The following is a 26,618-nucleotide window of genomic DNA, read 5'->3' on the forward strand; positions in this document are numbered from 1 at the left end:
AAGTGCAGACCGATGATTATATAACTTCGCCCAACACAATTTTTGTATTCATTTTCATAACAAAAATTATGCCTCGCTTCCTTGGGAGATCTAGAAAACTTAAGTGGTCCTTAAAACTGTCTGCTCCAATGTAATTTTCAGGCGGAATACGTGCGGCTGGGGTGGAAACATGTCAAGGCATTCCATTTCATCAAAATATCTGAAAAATTTGCGAACTCTAAGTTGACTACAAAAATGCTTGACAGCAAGACGGACGTGCTTAAATGTATTTTCAGTGCTTCTGGAATAATTCCGTATACAATATGTGGTGTAGGGTGTAACAAGATGCTTAGCGTATTCGTTTCCTAATGCCGCCTTAGTTGCTCTTCCACACTATGCTGCGTTTTTTTTTGCTTAAGAAAAGTAATTTGATGTTAAGTAGAAGAGTGTATGTATATTGCTTGGCAACAAAAAAAAAAAAAAGTTTTTAAATGAAATTAAAAATCGATCTTTTAATTTTAACGGCGAGAACAAAATGTGAATGAAAGGCGATTTACGGTTCGAAAGCATTTAAAGGTGTCCGGAGGCATGAACTTGTGTGCAGAGAAATTGATCAATTCTAAGCGAAATCAAGCAAAAAAGATATAAAGAAAGAAAAATAAGACTTAAGGCAAACTTTTTGTTCAAGAAAGTTTTCTATTCGAAAAATGCAGAGCACCCGAAAGTATAATTAACAAGAGGAACGGCATTAACTACATTGAGTTATATGGCATCTGCACTGAGTGTGATTTCAGTAGATTCGGGCATTCGGGTATAAAAAATTACGCAATGAATCGTCAAGAAGTCATAAATTCACTCAAATTGCTTTAAAATCAACGGCTTTACCTCTCTATCTGGGTTTGCGCCGCATGTGTCGGATTGGCAGCATTCCTATATCTCCGTTTGTTTGTTTGATCTTCAAAAAAAAAAAAAAAAAGACAAGAAAACTGCTTACGTTGCAAAAAGAAAGCAAAAAGCTATACACTACATGAGGGGCTTAACATCAAGGTGGAATTATAAAAACACAGACACAACGCGATCCTTAAATGATTAATAATTTTTTTTTTTTCCTTTCTTAATTTATCTTCATTTTCCCTACTACTCAAGACTCTATTTATATATAAATAAAAACCATATGCTAGTTAAATACATCGATGCATTGCAAGCAGATCAGCAGGTTCAAGTGAAATCATTTAAAACGAAATCACTGAGATAAGGCTTAGTGCAAACATCATATTACATAATATGCTCAAATTTCACGCTCTGCCAATCCGTAGGAGCAAGTTTGTGGTGATTTCTTTACGACCATCTACAAGGCAATACTAACATATATATATTAAAAGAAGATATTGGCGCCGTTGTAAACACGAAAATGCTGAAAGCATGTCAGGTCGTATTGACACCGAGCTATATCATCCACATTACGCCAGAGTACTATTACTATTATTGTAAGTGGATTTAGCCACTTCAGTCCATCCGTCGCAAGCATTAAGATAAAGACTTCTACCTTGTTAGTTATAGTCCACAAAGCAAATTTAAGTCTCAAAAGTCTCAGGATGCGTCCAAAATAACTTTACAGGCAATACAGGTTTAAAACAACAGGAGAAAAGAACATTTTGCGACATCGCTGTGATTAACCTAATGTCTGGCTATGTAGATCGACATGTCAGTAAGAGATTTTGGTCTATTTTTATAACTTATTTTTGACTTGTGTTCGATTCCCATCTTTTTGAGTCGCAGAGAGCAAAAGCTTTAGATATATTTGCTCAGCCCATCTCGTATAAGCCAGAGGTGTATAAACAAATTTATTTTGCAGAATGTGATGGGATGTTAAGGATCGACCTAACAAATTGTTCACCAAAAAGAAATTAATTTAACAATTAACTGCCAAGGCAAACGACCAAGCGCACTCGCTTCCTTTCTCGTGGCCTAGAACTCTCTTCCAAAGTGTTTTGTGCTTTTCTTTGTTTCATACCTTTTTCGACAAAAATATCGTAAAAGTGAAAGACATTTAGAACATGAAATAAACCAAGTGTGGAGTTCACTTACACACTTACTGAAAGCACGAAAGGGCTTAGAAATGCTAAAGGTTTGTCAGCATTTTCATCCATTTGCCATAGCGTTTCCGATGAGTTGCAGAACACAAAACCGCGATAACTCGTTCTTAGTCAGTTACAATTATGTACTCATGGAAGCGTTTTCCATTATTCGTGATATTCTTTGGCCTTTGTCCCTGCTTTCCACCTTTATCTATAATGTTCCGGGGTTGCGGTGTCTACGCGTATACCGCACAACAGTGACTACTTGCTCTCTCATTGGTCTAACCGTATTTGGAATAACTTATCTATACGGACATCGTTTTCGACCACTCGCTTTTGCCTTCTTTCCCTTTTCCCGTTTTCTCTTATCCTTACTAACCGTTATCGTGCCTCCATGTGCAGGACATATCCCCTAAGTAGCTGGTTATGCAAAAAAAAAAAAAAGAAGAAAACTTGCGCTGGCTCTGGTTTCAAAACTAGATCAAGACTAGATAAAAAATATAAAGCATTCTTTGCTCACATAAATATCAAGGACCAGCCTTGAATTATTGTGGCATAACAATCCTCTCAACCTCGTTCTTACCGAAGAAAAAATTTACGTTTATCAGATAAGATTGGGGGAAATATTGAAAACCTCCTTTAGAGAATATTTACGTGCTGTTGTCTTGGAAACAGTATGTTGACCAGAAAATCATATGCGTATTGGATGTCAACATTTTGTCTAATACAAGGTCTCTCTTATTACTGATGAGTAAGTAGTAAGTGCTTTACAAATGAAAATTTTAAATAACACAAAATTTCACCTTGAAGATGTTTGCGGCTACGGCTATTCTCAATTCATTTGATGGTTAACACAATATTTAAGAATTTAAGTTAAGAGGAATACGTGAACAAAAAATTGGTAACATTAACATTAGTGCACATTCCCTTAAGATTGTTAACACAAAAACTCGAAAAATATATGCGCGATATTGATGGCTTATACGACGTATAACGTATGCGAGCCAAAAAAGTAGAAGTAATTACATTACACGTTTATCTGCATAATCTGTAACGTATCACGAATAGTGTAAAAAAGAAAAAAAAAAGAATAGCACCTACACATCCGTATAGGTGTCACACAGAAAGATGAGCAAGAAATGTATTGTATCCGAACAGCTTTGCAGCTACGAATGACTTTAACAGAGCAAACGTATTTCGTTGGAAAATAAAAAGTCTTGTCTCAGTAACATGCTACGTAAGACATTCTAAGGGATCGTTCTAATACAAAATATATAAGAATATTATGAATCCATGGTGCATGTGATTGCCTTATGTGTGTTTTTTAAACTGCACACTACACAATATAACATCCATAAGTTAAGTTAGCATAACTTATTTCAAGAATAATTTGCTTAACATATCCGAAGAGTGTAATAAATAGTTTGAAGGAAAGCCTACTGATCATAGAGCACTTGGCGTTGAATAGTTCATCTTTGCTGCAAACGAGTGCATCAATTTAGTACATTTCCTGTTTATACAGTTAATCGATTTAATTTATTTTTATACCTAATCTTGGTATTTTTGTACCTACCCTGTGTGTAACTGAGAATAGTTTTGAGACGAAAAATTTCAGTTCTAAAGATAAATTTGAATGTCATAATAAATGATTTTAATTGACAGCCAGACAGACGGACATTGCTAAGATATATAATAGATAAGATTTCCGTTGCATATTTCAATCGTCTAGTATATGCAATATATAACGCCTACGACAAGTGCAACAGCAACAGCATATGTCATATCCAATAAACAGCAGCAACAGCGGAGTAGCGAGCATGTGAGGAATGCTTCTGAAGGGGACCGGGCAGCAGTTTAAATAATTAAACGCAATTAGCAAAATAACAAAGTGACAGTATAAGTGTGAGTGAGTAAGCGATGGTATGTATGTATGAAACAAAATACTAGTCATGAAAAATCAACATAGCCATAAACCAAATTAAAGAAAGAAGCCCAACGAACACCAGTAGCCATTAAATATATCTGTGTAGTAAAAATGGTAAACACGGAGAGTAAAATAAAAAAATAAAAAAAAAAACAAAGAAGAAAAAAATTATCGCAAAGTTGTGTTTGTCCCCAAGGCGGATTTTCGGAACACGCTACGCTGCACAACGTGAATACTATGAAAACCATTTAGCTTTTTTTATTAATTGTGGAAAAGGCAAAGATTGGGACTCTTTGTGTGCGCTTTCGATAAAAATTTATAATAAATTTCAAATTTTTAGCTGCTGTACGGCAATGTATAGGATTTTGGAGAGAAATTTTGCTTTTTAAACGATTTTTAGGCATTTATTCAAAGCTCCACGAAAAGGTAGTAAGAAGAGTCAAATAGATTCGCGACTTCGCGACTTGGAATAAGGAGCTGATCAAGTGTATATGTGTGTGTGTGAGGTATTTTACTTTTTTATGCGGTCTTTCCAAACGAGTCAAATTCATATCATTTCCTAACAAGTATCTAAGCATCTAAGCATCTAAGTTATATTTAGGCTTTTCATTCCAAACCATCATTCCATTTAGGATCTTGATGATATAGAGCAAAGGCAAATAGATTGCAAAGAAAGTTAAATAAAAATCGGAATCAGAAGCTGAACAGGATTACTTGATACGATACGTATGGATTCAAAAGCGCATTTATGGATGCCGTGCACCGATTTACAAACTAAGTACTATATGCGATGGTGAATATAAAAAAAAATTTTGTTTATTGCTGTTATAAAAATTCGAGGACACGCAGAGATTTAAATTTTTTTACTACACGTACTTGAAACACTCTATAAAATGTAATATGTATACACGGGCAGACATGTACACGAAAGTAGATTACAAGTTTTAGCCTCAGCGAGGGAGATTACATGTATATATGAACGTATGTATATATATATATGTATACATATATATATATATATATATGTATATCCAGGCAAACACAAATATAAACAAATCATGGTAGCTACTGTATATTTTACGACTATATTTTTAACGAAATATTGTAAAAGATTCCCATAAATATATATACATATATAGATATGGAGGGATATTCGCATACGTACATGCAAAGGGAAACAGGGGATAAGGTAAGAGAGAGGCATAGCGATGTGTGTATAAACCTAGAAATTCACGATGTCAACGTTGACATGGAGCATATTCTTTGCATGAAGCAAAGAGATATTGAAAGGCGCGCAAATGTTTACAGAGTAAAATTTCCGTGAAATTTTTAAGCCACTTAATTGTACTAGGAGTTGTTCATGTTGCAAAAATTGAAATTAAAAATCGACTTTCACCTCAAGTTGATGCACTCTTCGGAGAATTTGTTCTTTTCTAATAAAAGATAAGAAAATGCACTATTTACAGTTTGCCTACTAATAAGAAAAATAAAAATAGTTTACATCTATTATACGTAAATAGTGCTATATGCACAAGTTTTGCACCTTTAAATGGATATATGTAAGGATCATATCGTGTACTGAGCATTCGTTACATATAACAATGAAAGTAACACAAGTCATTTATATGATCTGCCAAAAATACGTGACATATAATATAATTTTATGTCGATGTCTTTACATATGAGCGGTTAATAATAAAATTGACGAAAGGGGTTTTTTTTATTTATTTATTTTTTTTAATATCGATAGCTAGCAAAGTTTTGAAGGCTTTATGTCAAAAAATTGCTGCATATAAGGCATTAGCAATTTTCAAAGGTTTTATACCTTCCACCGAAATTGCTTTACATAAAAGTCGTTCTGTATTCTTGTATCGATGTCTATAAGGTTTTTACACTCTTTACCGAAACCGTATTACATAAGAGGCACTAGTAGTAAGAATGTTGTTGCGGCGAAAATATATAATACACATAAGCCCTTAATAAAGAGGATGACCCAAGTCGATATGTACGACAATTTTGTACTCCTTACGGAAAATATATATGTTGAATGTAAGTTGTTAGTAATGAAATTTTCCAGACCCAACTCTGTTGTTAATCGATATATATATATATGTATATAAGGGTTTTGTACTCTGAATGTGTAGATTTACCCGATTTGTCATTTGCTGTAACTGTATGCACCAATCCATTCAAATTATATCGCACAGCAGCTGCTTTATCGATGCTGTGCATCGATTAGTTAAACTAAACCTCATTGCTTGAATAGATCGAATAGTGAACGAAAATGAGGTAAATAGACGACACAGGAGGCCTTCATATTATTGCAATGATGTATGCAATGATTATTTTAAATATATTTTTATTGTTGTATTTCTATCAAAATAAGCTGCGTGTATGCATGCGTGTGTTATTACTGTAAAATACATGCTTTAAAGTTTCAATAATAATGTGATTCAAGACTTTAAAGTGTGCCAAGTACTATATACGAAGCGAACTAGATTCGAGAGCTCGAAAGTGTATAAAGCTTAATTACATGACATTCGGTATGACAACAGCTTATCTCATCAGCATCAATTACAACTAAAATAAGAATATTTTTATATGAAATTTTATACGAGTTTCCCCTCCCCCCCAAACAGGAAACGATACCGAAGTAATTTCTCTTCGCCTCATGAATAACGATACTTTACTGGGAAATATCTTGGCTACAAAGCACTTTCCCCCTTCTCTCCTACCCAGTCTCTCTCTAGCAAATCTTTCTTTATCTCGCTCTCCCCTCACTTATGCGTCTTTTGTGTTCATCACTCTAGATGTGTACGAATATTCGGCTGTATATGTAATTAAGTGAAAATTTCATTTACATCTATATATACTCAATATATTGTCATTTTCAGTTAGTTTTGCTAGATATTTCTTAACATATTTAAATAAGATTTAATGAGATTCTCACAAAACGCTTAGCACATCCGATAGATGTTAAAAGCAACTTGTAATTTAAAATGGAAAACTCTATCTAGTATATATGCATACATATTTGGTTACTTGTTTCGTAAATAAAATACTTAAGTGCAATATTTATTTTTCGCTTTATGATAAGAAAGTTTATTTAACGCACAACTAAGCAAATGTATACATTTAGATAAATAAAATTCATAAAATAATGTACATTTTCAATGTAAGAATAAAATTTTTGCAAAATTGCTTGCTTACGCAAATCACCAGCACCAGTTGTTGTAGCACTATATACCACGAATTGCGAGCGGTTAACTTGAAAGCAATCAGATAACTATCTTCTTCAACCGATCTATTTATCTTATATATAGTATAGTAGTAAGTTGCGATATATATGAAACGTTTCTCACCCAAATTGGTAGTTTTTCATATTTATTTGCTGTAAACAGATATTTTATATTTTTTGCGTTAGGTTTTGAAACCAAAGATTCATTGACACTTAAGGAAAAATCTCAAAGAAACTTGCATCTCATCGAAGTGGTTATCTTATTTATTGCTATGCAGACATTTCGTAGTTGGTGGCAATCGTTTGCAATTTTCTTAACCATATACGTACTTCAAGATAACTACTAAGCTGTATATATGTTTTGTGAGTTAATATATTTTTGAAAAAAATCATTTATTTATTTTTTTCTCTTTTACATAGACTCTGCTTATAACTACTAGTGTAGGAATTTTTTGCACACAATTTCAGTGCTTACAGCCAGAGAAGTGTAATCGTTGCTGAAATCTTTCGACCGATTATCTGTTACTAACAATGTTGATAAGCCTTTGATTTCTTTGCAAGAGAATTTTAAATGATATTTGGTGGAAAAAATATATATTCGACTAATAATTTTAAGGCAAAATTTACGTCACTCAACGAGACATGCTTACCATTTACAACGCTTATATCCAGCCAGATTTGGTATATAAGACGTACGCGCGACGATCTCCATAGTTTGCTCAGAAACTCTCAGACACGTACAAGGAAAGGCTCCGACGCTCATGGGCGACAAGAATGTGTGACCATCAGCGGAATGTGGATTCTTTCGGGGTAAGATAGGAGCACTATTAAGCCCTTTAACATGACTACACGACTTCCTCAGCGGTCTCTTTCACTCGTCTTGGAATTGCCTGAATATTATTCGATACACCACTGCGACGTCTTCCTTAGCAGTACTCCCCGCTTTTGAAATAACCCAGCTGGTTTTTTCCGCCGTACCTCCTTCCTCCTTCCTAGCCGCCATTATGCCCGAACGTAAAGGACGTCCCCTGCGTGGCTATTAATATATAAAAAAAGATTATAAAATCGAACGCAGTCGACATTTCTTTTTTCCAATTAATAAATGAAAACTTGAAGCGAACGAATATTTCAAGTATGAGTTCTTGCCCTGAAGTATCTTTATCACTTTTTTTTCATCAAAAATGATTAATCTGGATAAAACACAATGCAAGATGCCACTAAACCAAGATACAGATGGAATAAAAAAAAATATGATGAGCCTATTTCCCTTAGCAAGACTATTCGAATCGATGGTTGGAAATTCTGCGACTTGTAGACAAATTCCGGTGTCATGTTTAAATAAATCGTTCGTGATCGTCTCGGCTTTTAGATGTAGAAGAAACGGGAAAAGGGAAACGTGAAACAGAAGAAGGAAGTTATGACAAAAAAAGTCTATTCAAGGAGTATGACAATCGGAAATTTGCCATATTTATCGTAAAGCAAACTTTTCCTACCTGTCCGCTTAAAATTCATTGCGAGCGTATTATTTGGTCAGTCAATCTCTCTACATCTCTCTGCTAATCCGTGAACTATTCACTGCAGTAGATAACAAGCAATACAAGAAAAGCATGTGCAACAATATATTTACATTACGAAAGATTGGATGGACTCACTTTCGAATTTCATTACGATTGCAGCTATAAAGCAGGAAAATATTATCTGCATAGGCAGACAATTTATAGTCATCGCTGTTTCGTCCCAAATTCGATCACACAGCAGCCGTGTAATGGTTTTTTTTTTTAAGTCCATGTATATGGCAGTGGCTTCGGTTCCAGGGATCCTTTACGTCCTATGCAGATTTTCCAGATTCAGTCAATATACCTTTCATTGATCTTTATTAAGAAATATTAATAATGCAAGATTTTTCTGATATAACTTTTTTTTTAAAAAAACTAGACTACATCAGATCGATAAATAGACGGACGGACATGCTTAAATCAATTCAGAAAGTGACTTTTTATTTAAATGATTATCTCTCTCTTTAGAAATGTGGCTGAGGTGGTTGGTACAGCAAAAAAGTTTCTGGGTGTTGTTTACGTCGTTGTTGAGTCAAATTGTACCAATGTAACAAGTTTCACGCAATTATTTTGAAAACTACTCTCTGCTGGTTGAACGCAAAACTACGTGTACAAACCGCATAGAGATAGACGGACAGACAAGCTCAAATCGATTGAGAAAATCGTTTTGCGAAAGGATTCTGTGTCGATTGTTCCAATGAAAATTGCATCTATCTCAAGTCCTCTACTGGATGCTGGCGCTGGATACGTACACGCAACAATAAGAGTGCTTGATAAGTTACGACAAGAAGAGGAAGTATTCACAATGGCAATGGACTGTTTGTAATACGATGCCGCCTAAATGAGTAAACTCCCACTTTGAGGGCTCAGCAGATAGAATTTTTGTTTATTGAATAAAGAACATTTAAAGGAGTTAGTTAAATACTAGAGAATGACGCACCAGGAAAGTATAGGTAATCTCCTAACTGAATATGCTAGAATAGCTAAAAATATCCAGAAAAAGTTTCCCTATTAATACTGCATTCTCTCAACTGAAAAGAAAAGCAAACGCAAGTTTTTTTTTTAATCCATTTTAAAGTTGTAAGCATAGCAATGACTTAAGTAGGAAAAGAGAAAGGAAAAAAAAGTTTTAAAATTAAGTTTAATCCACAATTTAAACATAAATAATGTATCTCTTATTTTTCTCAATTTATTTCCGTCCTTTTCTGTTTAATTTGTCCAACTGTCTTGTTATATATATGTTATATATATACATATATATATATATATATAACATTTATCTATTTTTGTCAGTCTCTCCATCAACGTTATAACAACTGCTATGTGTTTTGTTTTCAGTGAAACGTGTGTGGGTTTATATATATATATATATATTTACTATGCATATACATATATTATGTATATATATTTATGTTTATTGTTCTTGTTCACAAAACTCATGTTTGTTTATTAGTTTAAATACATTTTCATAGCACTCATTATTGTAGCTCTTGTAGAACAGTAGCACTTGTACTTTTCACTTTTACCCCGACTGCGTCCTACCCAACAACACTAATGTCCGGCAAGCCGGCATCAAGCATACAAGATGAATTTGTTTAAGTGTAACTGTACGTGCAATTGTTTATTTTATAAGCAAATTTGTTTAAAGCACTTGAATTTTATTACTTCACCATAACAACATAACAACAAAAATTGAAATTAAATAGATTTTAAGTATAAGAGATAAGAGAGAGAATTGTTAAAGAATTCATTAGAAAAAAAAATTTAAATAATATTTCACGTCTTTAGACGAAAGTTTACTTAAATAGTTTTCTCAAGTTTTCTTACTTTGCTTTTTTCATTTTTACGCTTGAAAAGATTTTGCTTTACTACTTGTATTGTTAAGAAGATGCCTTGCCGTGCCTTGCCTTACCTCAACCAACGCTGGCGATAACTTTGTCATTGAGTTTGATATGTTTTAGCAAAAATATGCTGCAATTCTAACTAAGTACTTCTCGTCAGGTATGTTTCTGTTCGTTATTCTCGTCATTACAAAAGCAAGTTTTACAATCAAGATAGGCTTAGCTCCGCTTAAATATGTATTTATATATATTCAGTATTCATAATCATTTGAATAAAAAGTTAAAAAACTTTCGCTGCTCTCCTATATTAAGCAAACTATTAAAACTTACCACAAAGGGATTATTTCCGCTCAGGAAGAGTAATTTTGTTTACATTGTACCTAAAAAAAGAATTCAAAAAATGTCAATTGTAGCTCTCCGCGATTTCGACGTTTTTGATTCGAAAAAAAGTAAAAATAATAGTAATTCGACGACATTCGCGAAACTGTTGACCAAAACCGTGTTATATAAATCCTGATGTTCTTCCTTCCTTCCATCTAGCAAGAGGTGTTCTTAGGTGTTTAATAGCTGAAGCCGCAATAACACTATCCCAAGTTGTTCTTAAAGAAAATTGTATCCCTTCTAATAAGAAGAAATATTGTTAGGTGTTTAATAGCTGAAGCCGCAATAACAATATCCCGAGTTGTTCTACGAGATAAGTTATAATATATCCTCTAAGCTTACGGAGTAAAATGTTCCTTCCGTCTGTAAGAGACAGATTCGCACATTTCATTCTTTGCCTGTTGCGAAATGATGGAAAATGCAGCAAGAGAATATCTCTTAGAATTCTATAGACGAATTCATAACTAACTTCAAAAAATTTATCCCAAACCCTTAATGTTTCGCTAGAACTCTCATACTTATACCTACTCAAGGGTCTCCTTTATGCACCTATACTATGATTTATTTTTTTTTTTTTTGGAAATGGTATGAAGATATCCGTTTGCCTATTAGGAGAGCCAGTATCAACAAGCAGACATCAGGCTACCACTTCCTAATCGAAACTTATTTAATACAGCTTTTCTTGACTTAACCAAGGAACAATTTTTGGGGGCAGTGAATATTCTCCCATATATTCTAAAAAGTTCGTTCAAAGTATCTAAAGGCTCATCAAATCTGTAATGAAGACTAAAGAGTAGAACAACATGTTAATGTGCATTTTTTTTTTTTTTTTTTTTATATATAAATATTGGTTTATACCATTTTTGTGTAAAAATGATTTCATGTTTCGTTCATGTTTAATTTCCATTCCACAAGTTACACCCAAATGTTATTTTAATTTTTGCACATGCAAAAGATCAAATGTGTTTTGCTTTGCATCAAAAGGAAAATAATTCTCATTTATGAACTCATTTAACCGAATGTAAGTTTCATCCTGCATGCACTACTAACACTAACCGTAACCAGGGCTTTATTGTTTTCGTAATAAGTTTTAACAATTTCTATACTTTGTACAGCCACAGATGTATTGTATTCAACAAATAATGGGAAGACTTAGACAATATATTGAAAAAAAAAAAAAAATTGGATCTAAATCTCAATTGAAAGTGTGTTTTATTCCTCTTTACTTAGGGAGCCACAAAACAATAAAAAAAAAAGTTTTTTTTCTCGAAAGTGTTTAGTAGAGTTATTGTTTAAGAGAGAGAATAATTTCGGGTTTCGTTGAAGTTCGCCTTAGCTGCACGCTCATTGAAAAACATATATCGTTTACTCAAATTCTGTGTTAGGTTTCTCGAATCGAGACCGTATCAGATCATCGTCTGCTGTTCATTACAAACTATCGTTCGTTATATTTCAAAATGAGCTGTGGGCGTGTCGCGAGCATTTCTGCACAGATTTTCACAAACTTACTACACTTTGGCAGACGGCCATGAATAAATTGACTGACGTTAGTCTAAACAATATACACCTGATTAGACTTCTGACATACATTGCTAGTCTTCCACAAAGACTGACAAAACTTTCGTGCTTCGGTAGTAAGAAATACTTAACTAAAAAATATGTTTTAAGAAAAAGAAGACTAGAGTAGCAATGGCTTGCTTTTTAATGCCGTACACTCCGGAATGGAGTTTGTGCGTATGTATGCAACATCTAGGCAGAATTAAAAGAGAAATCATTTTTATTCAAAAGTATGAGCACAGTCTAGTTAAGCGGGTATGTTCGTTTGTCCGTCTATCTAGCTGATGCTTGCCCACGCACTTGTTTTTGTAAAGTGGACAGGTCGCATTTCTCGAATGACATCCGAGTGAAACTTACGTTGCAAAAGGTTTAGATTCGATCATTTCTACGATCACTCTCTATACAAAGCGCTGGCTTTCAATATTTCGTCATAAAAAAAATTTCCAATTTTTAATATTTCTCGACAAACACCGACGAAATGCATGTGGGATGTGGAAAATTTGGCAGAGATGCATTATTCTTTAAAACCATTCCCTACATAAAGGTTAAAGAATATTCTTTTATAAGACGATAGAGAATAATTTTTATTATTTTATTATAAAAAATTGTCTAAGAAACTTGCTTGATTAAATTTAAACCACATATGTGTACTTTTCGGACTGTTTCTCATGCTTCTCATGGGGCACGTTTTTACACGAAAACAAAATTAAATTTTTAATACTTTATGACCGATATCAAGGAAGAATGGTATCTAACAAAATATTTTACGGTGCTTAATAGTTGGCACTGCCCGACTCTAACATCTTAAATTGTTCTTTATTACAAAATGTACACTCTCATCCTTTGTTGCGCATTTTCCACATTGCAGATGGATCCCCATACAAATGACTTACGTGATTACAAATTTTTTTCATTTATAACCACCTGATAGAAGCTCTATTGAAGAGTGCAGGTGAACATGATTGTTCTACATGGAAAGTAAAATCGAAAATAATAACACTCGAAGTCTTTCAATAGTTGATAGTTGAATGATTTAACGGATACTACGATAAACGACACCTTGCTAAACGTCTGCGCCACGATACGATAAACAAGTCATCAGCTTTGCGTGAATTATGGATAAATTTCAAGGATTCCTTTTAATTATAAGTACATTAATGAGTTGATAGAGATACCTTTGCAGAACACTGTTTGCTCTTCTTTTACATTAGTTTATTGGCATAAAAAAAAAATTCTGTTGTTTTTTTTTTTCAAATTCGCTGGTATATCAAGTTTTGAACTTTATATAGTACATAATTAAGTTAGAAATATGAATGTAACAGTGAGAATTTGAATAATGTGCTGTGGAGAGAGAGAGAGAGAGGAACTTTTAAACTATGTGAACCGTAAGGTACTTAACGCATTACAATAATTAAAATACAGCAATGATAGCAAGGGAAGAAAAAAGAAACGGACGAATGAAGCTGTAATGGAGACGAACTTAAAGGAGATAAGTATTAGTTGAAAATCAAACTTTGTAAAGTCGAGTCAGAGATAGATATTTAAACTGTTGGCTTTCACTTTTCTCACAAAATATGTTTTAAATTATCATTTTTATGATACACATACATATTTATATGCGGGCAGAAATACTAAAAAGCAGATACCTTTTCGGTCTATCTATAGCGAACAATGCGATAAAATTCATGCTCATACCATTCAGCTGATGAGCGTACGTCAGAATATTATAGAACCTATTGTAGAACAACACATAATTGTTATTTAAAGAAAGAAATGAATGCATAAGAGCAGCATAAACAATAATTTAAATGCGCACACACACACACACACACACACACATTTAAATGAAGACGATGTGACCAAGCAATTATTACGAAATAACACAAGCAGGCATTCGTTACACGAATACATATTGAAACTCTGGAAAGATTAACATCGGAAAGAGAGAGCACTGAATACTTGTTGATGTTGATATTTTGAAGAAGCATAAGAAAAAAGGAAGAAAAAAAAAATGCAAAGAATAAAAACAAATTATGTTATAAAGAATATTAAATGTTCATTATATTAAGATTAAAATTTAATTTGATTTTGAAACGAAACATTGTTAATTGTTAATATCGTTAAAAATAAATTATTTATCGAACTCGAAATAAATAAATTAAAAATATACTTTGTTAAATCCTGTCACATCATATTGATTTCAATTGAATATTGCATACCACCCTCTCATATACTTATTGCCTACATTCTATACATAATAAATAAATGTATAAAACTAAATAAATATACAGAAATATATATATATATATGTAAACATGTGTATTTATACAGACACACAAACATGTCTATACATATGTGTGTGTATATTTATACAGTTTTATATATTTATATATACAAACATATACATACATATATACATATATACATACATACTTTTGATTGTTATTTCACTTATCTATATGTGGATTTATGAGTGTGTATATACATATATATATATATATATATATAAGTATATAAATATATAAGTGCGTGTGTGTGTGTGTATGTACATTTAAATGTGCGTATATTTAATGCTTCAAAAATCTCTTAAAGTTAGAACAAAGCAACTACATTTCACTTTATTCAATTCCTTAATTGCCCGAATTTAAATACGTGTCTTTACCGCCAACAACAACAAGTTGAGTATAAGTTTTAAATATTTAAATAATTGTATGCCATAACTTATTATATATTATTTTTTTATTCTTTTTGTGACGTAATACATATCCGGCACCCCATAAGGTATTGATTGTATCGTTCTACGCCTCTCTGCCCGTGTGGTATATTTTGTGGCACTTGTTTAATGGGGAAAGCAAAATGAAAGACAAAAACTGAGTACATCTACTGCGTCTGACACAGACAAAATTTGAAAGCAAAGGCCGCGAGAATAATTCTCCAGCAATCCAAATGCACGCTATCGCACACGAATTTAAGGAAAACGGACAATTGCTGGTCGCTAAAGCCAAGACATATACAGCTTTATTAACCCTTCCAAATGCTTTTGTAATGTATTCACTTCAAAGGCCTTATAAAAAAAAGCACATTGACCATCAGGTAAATACCTGCAGTCACTATTCGCACCTTTTATATCGCCTACACTTGGCCAAGATTGGATGACAGTTCGCATGTGTGACTGGCAAGCTTGCAATACTTACTTGAAGTCAACCACCACCGCGGACAGCAAAGAATATTGCAGCTGATGAACACGTAAGACGTAACGTGAGCTGCGTTGTACTAATGCGCAGTTATCTTCAGTTGTTTTCAGAGATAAAAGAGGTTTGCCACCAATTAAGTCGCTGAACTGGAGTTTTCAGCCTTCCTAGCATTCTCATCGATCCCTTCATATGCCACACTACCCTTAATCCATCCTTAGGGAAGTCTATCTGTAGAGCTTTTTACTATCGCTCACAATCTTCTAACCTTTAAGGCTGATAAGCACGAACACGACTTCCTCAGTATGTTGAGAGGTGTAAGTAAATGTTAGTAGCTCCACAGACAATATTCAGCAGAGATAAAAAGAATCTATGCACTAATCAATCCTGTAAAAGGATTATTCAAGTCTCCCGGCTTTCACAATTGTTCGTACTGGAGTTGGCCGTATAGCGCTACCGCGGTTGCTAGCTTTTTAACTGCTTGTATTTCCCTGCAGTAGTCTGTTTGCTGATACTGATGTTCCTACTATCAAGTCAAACATACACAAACACTGCTTCCTTCTTCCCTCCATCCCTAGTTATAGTGACCACCAACTGCCGTAGGCCGAATTCCGACAAAGCTTGTGCTACGTACGCTATCTTGCGATAGCGATGCGATGTGCTTTCCTTTGCCATGTTATGTTACTTGCAGTGTTTTGGATATTTTTCCTTTAATTTCGTTACAAGTTTATTCCAACTGCAAGAGCATGCTTACGAGTACAGGGTATCAAAAGTTTCAGTCTAACCAGGTGCTTAGTTCATTTGTTTTCTTCTTGTTCCTTTTAAACGATTTAACCTTTCCTTTATGTGAAGGCAGTGCCAAAATGTTTATTTATGTACGTATTTAAATCTTGCAATTTCTTCTTTACATACATATGCATACATGCGTATATGCAAATACATACGCAAATATACACGGATTTTTTACTTATTTATATACGTAGATATGTGTGTGCGTCGATATCGTGTACGGATGTGTGCATAAGTGGCGTTTTAAGTTAAAGGGATTTTGTGGCTTCGAGGCGTAAAAAAATATTTTGAAATTCTCATATAAGTAAAGCTTTCGCATGCAAATTGATTTACTTACTATAAAGTAGGCGCTTTTAATTACACTCATCTTTTAGTTTACATCGCGTTCTTTTTACACGGTTTGGCTTTCCTAGAAATGTATTGTCATTTCGAAGCAATAAATGATGGATCGACCATTTCTTTCTACATCTTACTTTTACTTTCTCACTTTCACTTGGCTCATTATTCCCTTTCGATTAAACGTGGTTTGCACACTTTTTCACTTTTATACGGTTTTGAAAACATGTCCGAAATAAGCATATTCTTCACGGAATACGCCCTAAGACTATTTTAGTAATAATTTTTCATATTTCCACTGTTAATGTATTTATAAAAAAGGTCAAAGAAAAAGCATTCACGCCAAGGTTAATTTTAGTGATTATATCATTTCCAGTAATTTTACTAGTGATTATATCATTTCCAGTAATTTTACTACGCTCGAAGATTCTTCTCATCGGAAAAATCCTGGGAATAGCTTAGTATTCTTTTTACATATTTTCGTCCTTATATATCTTTTTTTCAATATATTTATAAAAAAAAACAGAAAAAAGGGAAACCTTTAGAAAATAATCGTTTATCATGCGCCCGGCTTCGGTTATTTCACTAGATCACTTGACTTGCTGGCTTTTAGATTGCATTCACTTTATTATATTATAAATAAAAAGTGAAGAAAAAGTAAAAAAAAAAAAAAAACGTTTGATTGTATAGGGTGTACCATCAAGCTACCTTTGCAATTCCATCTTGCCGTGTTTAGCGACTATAGGAGGGTTTGTCTGGTATTTTTTTCAATTTGTTGTAACTTTGGTGACCCCTGTAAACCGGAGGGCGACACATCTGGTACTCGGTAAGAGAAAAGTACGTGCAAATTCGTTGATGTAACCGTCCTAGAAGTGTCCATGAGCAAGTTATAAAGACTCTCTCACATCTCACGAACTATGCTAGCTCAGCTATGACATGTGCACTTACCTCATAAGCCTCCATTCCTCTTCAAATGACAGCGCAAGCTTACCCTAAACCTTTTGTAGATAACAGCTTTACACTTTGGAGGACTGGCAGGACAAATAAAGTTTTATATTTTATTTATATACGTTACATAAGAAAAAATTCTTTATATTTTGTATTAATATAGGGGAAGATAAAATATTAAGATATCACAAGAACCGATAGGTATGAAAAAAACGTCTTTGTTCTGCTGGAATTAATTTTTAATAGTTATTACCTTTGCTCGGTTTCCCTCTTGGATTATTAACCATATTCTAGGCGCATCACGGAAATTTCACAAGTCAAGTCAATTACAAGCGTTTTCCGTACGGTTTTCCTAGCGTCTTTTTCCAACTGAAATTACGAAAATGACTGGAATCACTGAAATCATTTCAATGTTAACGAGTTTTTAATAGTTATGACCTTCGCTCGGTTTCCCTCTTGAACCATTAACCATATTCTAGGCGCATCACAGAAATTTCACAACTCACAAAGCAGTTACAAGCGTTTTCCGTACGGTTTTCCTGGCGTCGTTTTTCAACTGAAATTACGAAAATGACTGAAATCACTGAAATCATTTCAATGTAAACGAGTTTTTAATAGTTATGACCTTTGCTCGGTTTCCGTCTTGGACTATTAACCATATCTTAGGCGCATCACAGAAATTTCACAAGTCACAAAGCAGTTACAAGCGTTTTCCGTACGGTTTTCCTGGCGTCTTTTTTCAACTGAAATAACGAAAATGACTGAAATCACTGAAATCATTTCAATGAGCCTTGCTTGCACTGAGTACGTGCTAAGCGAAATAATAAGAACAAATGGAGGTAAAAATGTGAAGAAAATAGTCAGGAGTAGTCAGCCATGGTTACATGGAAAGAAATAATTTATTAACGCTTGCCCGTGTAAATCAAAGGTTAGATGTCTTTTTCTTTAACGTCCGTTAATTGCAAATTGGAAATGCACAAGTGAGGAAGAGGACGGGAAGCTTATTTAAATAATTGCGAGCCTTTTTCTCCACAATTAAAAGGGAGCAATTTAATGGATTATGGCCTTTTGTCAATTTTCGTGACAGGAGGAAATAAAAAAATGTATTAAATTTTTTTGATTTTTTAAATTTTTTTGTTTCTTTTTTTTAATAAAATAAAGCAGGTATCAGATTAACCACAACGTATTGAGTTGATTAAGCGTTGTAAAAATTAATTCAAAAGATACTCAAATCGATTTTGGTTTTCTAAAGGAATTCGCATATATTCCGTAGTTGCAAAGAGACGACAACTTTTGTTTAAAGAACGTGCTCTCGCCGCAATGTGTTTGCAATTCTTGGGAAATCTGGCTTTGCTTTTACTACTAATGGTAAACGATATATGCAGGTAAATTAAAACCGCATTTTTTTTTTTTTGTTATTTTTCTTCTTTTTTTTTTCATTCCTTTTCAAATAAACATATTTATGTGCCTACCGTAAGTAATTTAATACTCATTCAATACGGTTTAGTTTGTCATGCTTTGCAACAACAAGTTTACGGAGGTAGTTGTTTGTTTATTTATTGTGGTTATGATGTAAAATATATATCTAAATGCCATGATTATTATATTGTATATCACGAGCAATAACTACAACGACTACAATAGTCACTTCAAAAAACGTGTCTCTCTTGCTCAGGAGCATTTAACTGACTGACAAACTACTTACTTACTTGTTGTGTGTGTGTGTGTGTGTGTGTCCGAAGCAGTAAAGGAATTCGTAACCGTTTCATGCGATACGGAGCGTTCTCCTTGATTCTTCTTTTCATCAAACAAATCAATATTAAAATGTTTGCATTTATATGTAAATAAGTTTGTGATTAAATTTATCGCTGTTACGGTGTTTTCAACCACCGATCAACTGCTCGCGGTCTCTAGGGTTTCATTTGATATACAATTCCAAAATTGTTTAATTCATAAACTTGCACACATGCATACGTTGCATTTACGCTCACTTTTTTTACTTTATTCTAAATAATATCAGTTTTGGTTATCCGGTAAAATGAATTTGTTGTTATTGTTGTTGCTGCTGCTGTTATCTTGTGTAGGAGAAACCTTACGTTGTCATCGCAGTTAAGCATAACGGCAAGTTCATGTGATGTTAAGGTTAAGTTTATTTACCAAAAGATTCAATACACTTCACTAACTAAAAATAACGAGAATGTGGAGTAAGTGGAGTAAAGATTCCGATTGCAAGATTATAATAAATATCGTCCATCTTCGACCCACTGCTGGCGAATTGAATTTGTTTTAGAAAAAAGAAAAAGCAATTTTTAAAAATTAAAATAATCGAATACAAACAAACACACAACTTTTGAAGATATTGTTGGAATCTATATTAAATGTTAAATGTGACGCAAATGTCTGTCTTGGTGAACGTAGAAATGGTTCTGCTCATTTTGGAGAGCATTAAGACGGCAGCTGCACTTTTGATTTTTTTTTTTAGTTTATATGGGTTTTTTTATTTGTTATTATTATTTTATTTCTTCCTTTTTATGTCTTACATCGCTTGTGCGAATGTATGTAAGCCCCAAAGCGAATTGAAATAAACTCAACTTTTATTAAGACGCCCGATTCAGACTCAGTTTCTTTATTGATCTAAGCTTATCTGGCCGTCTGTCCGTCTTGTTTTGTTATGTTAAACCTACCGGCGTACAATTTTTGAGATATTTTGGTAAAATTTGTTACAATGACGTGTTTTGGCCTAAGAAAAAACGCTGTTCAAATCGGTTCGGTTTGATAGTAATATTAGGAGGATGCACGACATCCTCGACTAACGTGTTACAAGCGTAACCATGGCGTTCGATCGCTTATGTTATGGGCTGCACTTGGAGCACAATGAAAGAGTGAAATATGCTTTGTACCTATCAAAATGAATCTGGGGGCATAGGTTGACTTGTTAGAGAACAATTTAATAAACTACGCTGGAGTGTTATATAGTGAAAATTTGTGGTTCCAACAAGAAAATGCTCCCATCTATGTCGCACATCTTTCAAGGGATTTTTGCAAACATGAAATATGCCATTACTGCGGTGCCCATTCAAGACCCTCGACCTGAACCCGATTGAGGATCTCTGGGGAATAATTTGCATCAAGATATTCTCAAATTCTATGCAGTATTCTACATTTAAGGAACTTACACTTTGAATATGGTCGGAATGGAAGAAGGGGCGGTGGGGGTTGATGGCAGGCAGACAGCACAAGTCCTTATTCATAAGTGCAAGACAATGCCATATTAATTACATAATAATATGGTTTAACGATAGAAATCAATATTAAATTAAATTTTGCACTTGTAATTATTTGCTATAGAGAGCATACGAAGATGTTTTTGTTTGATGTAAAAGATAATTTAAGAATATGTAATTGTTATATTTTTAAAACACAGAGAAATTAAAAAAAAAAAAAATTTTCAAATTTGTCCTTTGAACTGACACTCAAAATAATGTATAATTATCATCAGTCATATAAATATATGGTGGGAGTATGGTAAGTGTAGGAAGAAGGAGGTGTTTTTGAAAAAGAGAAAAAAACGAAGACATACATGAAATAAAAGTGGTCAACGGAGTGATTTAAAAATTTAAAAAAATAAATTAAGAAATCGTCCGTTAACAACAAGTCTACGACTTCACATTAGCAATCCTTTAAAATCGTTTTTTAAGACGTTCTCATACCCTACTCCACTTGGGGTCGCATGTAATACGCAGAAGGGCCTAAGGTAAACCTACCTTTTATTATACCTATTGATTCAGAATCATAATGTGAATTGATCTAAGCCCAAGTCCGTCTGTCTATCTGTCCACCTGTCCATCTGTCCGTCTGATGTCTGTTCATGATGAAAATTATATCCTAATAGTAATTCAACATAAACACATTAGCTATATCAAAGTTGAACCATCTCGGATCCTACCTTATTAAAGGTTTTCATGAAAATTAATCATAAGCAGAGCTGAAGATGCCAAGTTTTAATATGTGGTGATTAAAATTGACACTTAATAGTAATTTCAACTCGATAAAATAAGAAATGTGTAAGATAATGAGGTGCAGGATACTTAATGGTCGGCCTTGCTCAACTATAATATACTGACTTGTTTCAATATCTGTTCTTACCTTTGCAATCGCGAATGCGTGCTAGGTTAACTTGCATTGCATAGAAACTCGTAAAAATTAATTCTTTCTCCAAATGAAAACATTTTTTTTTTTTCAAATTATACTAACAATAATGTACTAATGATTATTCGTCAAGTGTTTTGATCGTAATGTAGTAAAGTGTATCAATAAATAATAAATTCATACAAAAAAAAAAAAGAAGAAGAAGAAGTTTTTTGCATGTCCACTTTGCTTGTTATCCGAACAAGATTGCAATTAATTTTTCTTCCACTCTTTATATATTTTTTTTTTATATTTTCTTTCAATTTTTAAAAATATTTTCTTTTTAACGTTGCCCTGTATCGTGTTATTATAATAGAAATGCTTAGTGACCTGTTCAAGAGCAGAGCATAGATGTGTCATGGTTCTTGTGGTTCTCGAGTATATGCCTAAACTTAAGAATATGAAAAACGCACCGTTTTACTGTTGTTGGCTCTTTATATATATATATAACAAACTTTTAAGAAAATTAAATTCAGTTGGAACCGAATCTTTGGTATCTACCATCGTTATCCTAAAAAAGGCAAAAAAAGTAAAAGAAGGAAATTCCTAGGCTCAGCACAGCTGATTTCTTCTATTCTGAAAATAAATAAAATTTTTGTAGTAGAGGCATGTGGACGTTGTAGGCGTATCCTTTGAAAAGCTTAGGCCGCTTCCAAATTCTTTTGCAAATTTGTGGGGGCTAACGGGGGAATGTTTTGCTACAAATACTGCAAAATTGCGCAAACAGACCGATGGAGAGACGAACAAGCGGACACGTTTAAGTGCATTCCAAATTTAAAACTGACCACAAATTTATATACTTTATGGGATTTTCGAAGCTTGTAAAGGTATTCAAAAGACAATTAAATTTTTATACACTATAGTATTGGGTAGACGTGGTCAATTTTTCCCATTTTTGCGTACGAATGCTACAATATCGCCCATTGGTACAGTTTATGCGTAATGAGCAAAAAAGCAATTTTTCATACCTTTTGAAAAGTAGAGGTGTGCTCAGTTTACGTGGTGCTGTGGGTGTATTCTTGGACCGATTTGATGCATTTTCAATACCAACCTGCGTGCACGAGCTTCCAATTGGTTTGATCAATTTGAAGTCGATCGCTTAATCTTTGCGGCGAGGGGAGTGTTTACAATTGACATTACATAGGCGGACAGACGGTCACATGGACAGACGGACGTGCTTAAATCGATCTAGAATTTGATGCTAATCAAGCATATATATATTTTGTGCGGTCTCCGATGTTTCCTTCTAGGCCTTCTGGGCGTTGCATACGTTCTGATAAAGTAAATACACCCACCATCTTTCGGTGATGGGTATAATCATGATATTCTCTTATATCAAATAATATGACTTTTCAAGTCTGATTTATCGAAAAATTATTTGTTTAATTTATTATTAATATATAAATTTTTGATTCCAGCGTTTATGGAGAAAATACGAATGCGTTTGGTTCATATGTAATTACATTAATATCAGTTAATTAAAAGTTGTTCTCTGGTATACTTTTTTTACTTGCATGAATTAAAAAAAAAAAAAACAAAATCGTAATTAACTCTTGCCGAATATAAATAACTACGTCTTTCTTATTTTGTTTTTTTTTTTTATTTTTTAATTTAGATTAATTTTTGTTAAAGAATTTCATGCGGCGCCAAATATTTTTCCACTAACAATAAATCAAAAGAAAAAAAAAAAAAAAAAAAAAAAAAAAAAAAATACATAAACAGACGCAGCCATAAAAATATTTAGTAAAAACAGGTCCGTTAAGTATTTGTTAAGTGTTTGGTTAAAACTCATTGTATCCGCACTTAAATTCAAATTTTATTCACGTCCATAAGCAATAAAGCATAAAAAAGAGAGAACTTCATTTGAACGAACAAAACAAATAATGATAATGACTTGTTTTTCAATTTTGAGCAAAGTTAACAAGAGGCAAAAAAAAGCGAATAACAAAGTACTTGGAATGAAAGCCTACAATGACACCTCTATGGTTTAGTTTTCGGACTTTTTCTACTTTTAATTTTACTTTGTTTTTTTCAAGACAAAAGGAAAATTTACCGTAACGCTGGGAAGATTGGGCCTTTTTGTTATTCCTTTAAGGTCGAATAGTAAGTAGTTTAGAATAACTGGTGAAAATCTACAGACTGAAGTAGTTCTAAATCGCCTCAGCATTAACAAGCAGTTCGTTTCTATATAAATGATCTTAAAAAATCGTTTATGTGTCGAGCGGGCTCCTCCCCCTCCTTCGCGAATAAGCAAGCAGATAATATAAATATGTTTTTTGAGACATCTACTCGATATTTCCACCTGGAACATAACTGTAATAATTTGCTCATCTTCGTGACTCTATTCTTAATTCCTTGCACTGTTCTTCACTTATAAATAAAGCAATGCATAAATGCTCTTAGTTCCCCTTGTTAACATGTCTTCTGAAAAGCTGTAAGTATCAACTGCAAGCGACTTGATTCGTTTTCGGCATACAAAATGAAAATACAATAATTTTCATTACATACATACGTTTTTATACTTGCAAGGGAAAATATACATTCGCTTGAATGAACGAACCGAGAAAGAGTTGCGTGTAACAATTTTATGGTCGTGGGTTCAAATGCGTATATGGACTTTATTTCCATGGATAAAGTAATTATTATAAGAATAATAGTTTTTCTGAGTTAAGCATGGACCACGGTCCACTATTATATCCCTTACCCCATTTTGCTGAATACACCTATTCATTTAAGGGATATTCGAAAGCCAATGCTCTTCGGAAAATGATCAGCAAGGTGAGCTGATCCGAAGTTTTTTCAATAGCGTTTGTCCTTTGGGCAAAACACGTCGGTATACTAAATTTGAGAAAAATATCTCAACTGCGACCTGTAGGTTGAACACAAGATTACAAGCCAAATAGACTGGACAGACAAGCTTAGCTCAGAATTACTTTCTGTATCGGTCGGTTTAATAAAATGCGAGTTTATCTCATATCCTTTTTTGTATAAAAACTTAGTATAGTCTTGGTGCAGGGCGTACAAACTAATTTTGGTCTGCAAATATACTTTATCGTGTACCGAAAAAAGTACACGAAATACAGTACAGGAAATGTGCTATGTACGTTCGTATCCTCCTTTGATGCAGATTATTCGCCACTTTGTGCTTGTTGTATTCTTATATATTATCTTACTTGGCTTAAAGTACTTACTTGTAAAGATAAAAGTAAGAAACATTCAATAAAATTCTTAAACAATACCCGGCAAATGTTTTTTTTTTTTTTTTCATTGTAGATAAAATTTTTCCAATTTATAAATAATTTTTACTCAGACTCAATTCTTTACAAATTCTACCTTGATATCTCAACCCTGAATATAGACAAGTTTTATATACGCATTCATAACACTGCAAAAAATAAAAAGAAAAAAAAAAAAGAAAAGACCCATCCAGATAAAGAAAGAGCATTTTTAAAAATGGGCTAACAATAGCTTAAGCGTACGCCAGTGACATGGGTGTTAATATTGTTGTCAGCGGATGGCTCCGCAGTCACTGTGTAAGCCAATTTATATTAAAATTCGCATACACATAACAAAAGTCTCCGAAAATTCCTACAAATTTTCAACGGCAAAAACACCTAAAATGTAAACAACAACATGAAAGATGTCATCTTTTTTTTTGTTTCGGTTTTTGGAATTATTATTATTTTTTTTTTTTTTTTTGCTGATATTTTTATAATATTTTTTCATGCACAAGCATCCAATCGTCTGCACAAGTGAAAGGGATAACATTGCAATGAAAGAGGTGCTAACAACTACGAAATGTGACGAGCAGGTTAGGGAAAGGGAAGGAATTACAAGCGATGACAATATAAAGTGTTCACAGTGAATGCGGGCACACATAATTTGTGGGCATTTTTTATGCAGGTGTGACATTTCGAAATTTATATTCTCTTGTTTAAATATTATGCTACCTAAAGAATACTCGCAAATCGTCCAAAATAAAGTTATACACCACAAAGACAAGTCGACTTTTACGGTTTGTTGATATATTCATCCAAAAGTGAAGGAAGAAACTTATCCGTTCATAGCATGTTCTCAGTCTCTGTCCTGAACACAGCGTATCGTAAAGCAGACCGGCCATATGATAGGTTGAATGAGACTCGCATGTACAGTGCAAAGTTTAAACAACTATTCGCGTGAACAGCGTGTTTAGCTTATTGTTTTTTTATTTTTTTTTTTATTTTGACGAAGGTTGTAAATAAAAGACTGCATCGAATTCAACAGCCAATAGTTTACATCTTGAGGAGGCGCTCAGTGGATTATCGAGAACTGCAGCGATAACTGTGATGGTTTAGTGGACAATCTCTTGACTGTCATTGAGAATTAAATGCAATATTAGCCGCCACAGATATAGCAGACCCTCCCCTTTGGAATGCCGGCTTTCTAGTTCGCTAGTACAGGAAGTCAAGCACAACTAGAGCAAGAAGATGGTGGCCATTAGGTTATAGGATAAAGAAGGGGTCAGACATATTGGGACATTGAAGATATCCAATACCAAAACCAGCTTTTTTCTTTCAAAAGAAATCGAGAAGAGAATCTCTTTCTATCTTTTCGCACGCAGTCGTCATTCAAT

At 33.5% G+C, this 26,618-nt stretch overlaps 1 long non-coding RNA gene across 3 annotated transcripts; it reads left to right on the top strand.

Annotated features, from left to right (window-relative positions):
- The first annotated feature begins 7,098 nt into the window (after window positions 1-7,098).
- LOC119636686 lies at window positions 7,099-9,125 on the top strand. 3 transcript variants are annotated; one of them, XR_005247167.1, is made up of 4 exons: window positions 7,099-7,311; window positions 7,406-7,582; window positions 7,640-8,029; window positions 8,082-9,125. It is a non-coding gene; the product is annotated as an uncharacterized LOC119636686 (long non-coding RNA). The 3 variants fall into 3 exon arrangements; XR_005247168.1 differs by having other exon boundaries at window positions 7,383-7,582; window positions 7,640-9,125; XR_005247166.1 differs by having other exon boundaries at window positions 7,640-9,125.
- Window positions 9,126-26,618: the final 17,493 nt, after the last annotated feature.

The sequence above is a fragment of the Glossina fuscipes genome, unplaced genomic scaffold (assembly GCF_014805625.2).
Source record: "Glossina fuscipes isolate IAEA_lab_2018 unplaced genomic scaffold, Yale_Gfus_2 28, whole genome shotgun sequence".
Lineage (NCBI taxonomy): Eukaryota > Metazoa > Arthropoda > Insecta > Diptera > Glossinidae > Glossina > Glossina fuscipes.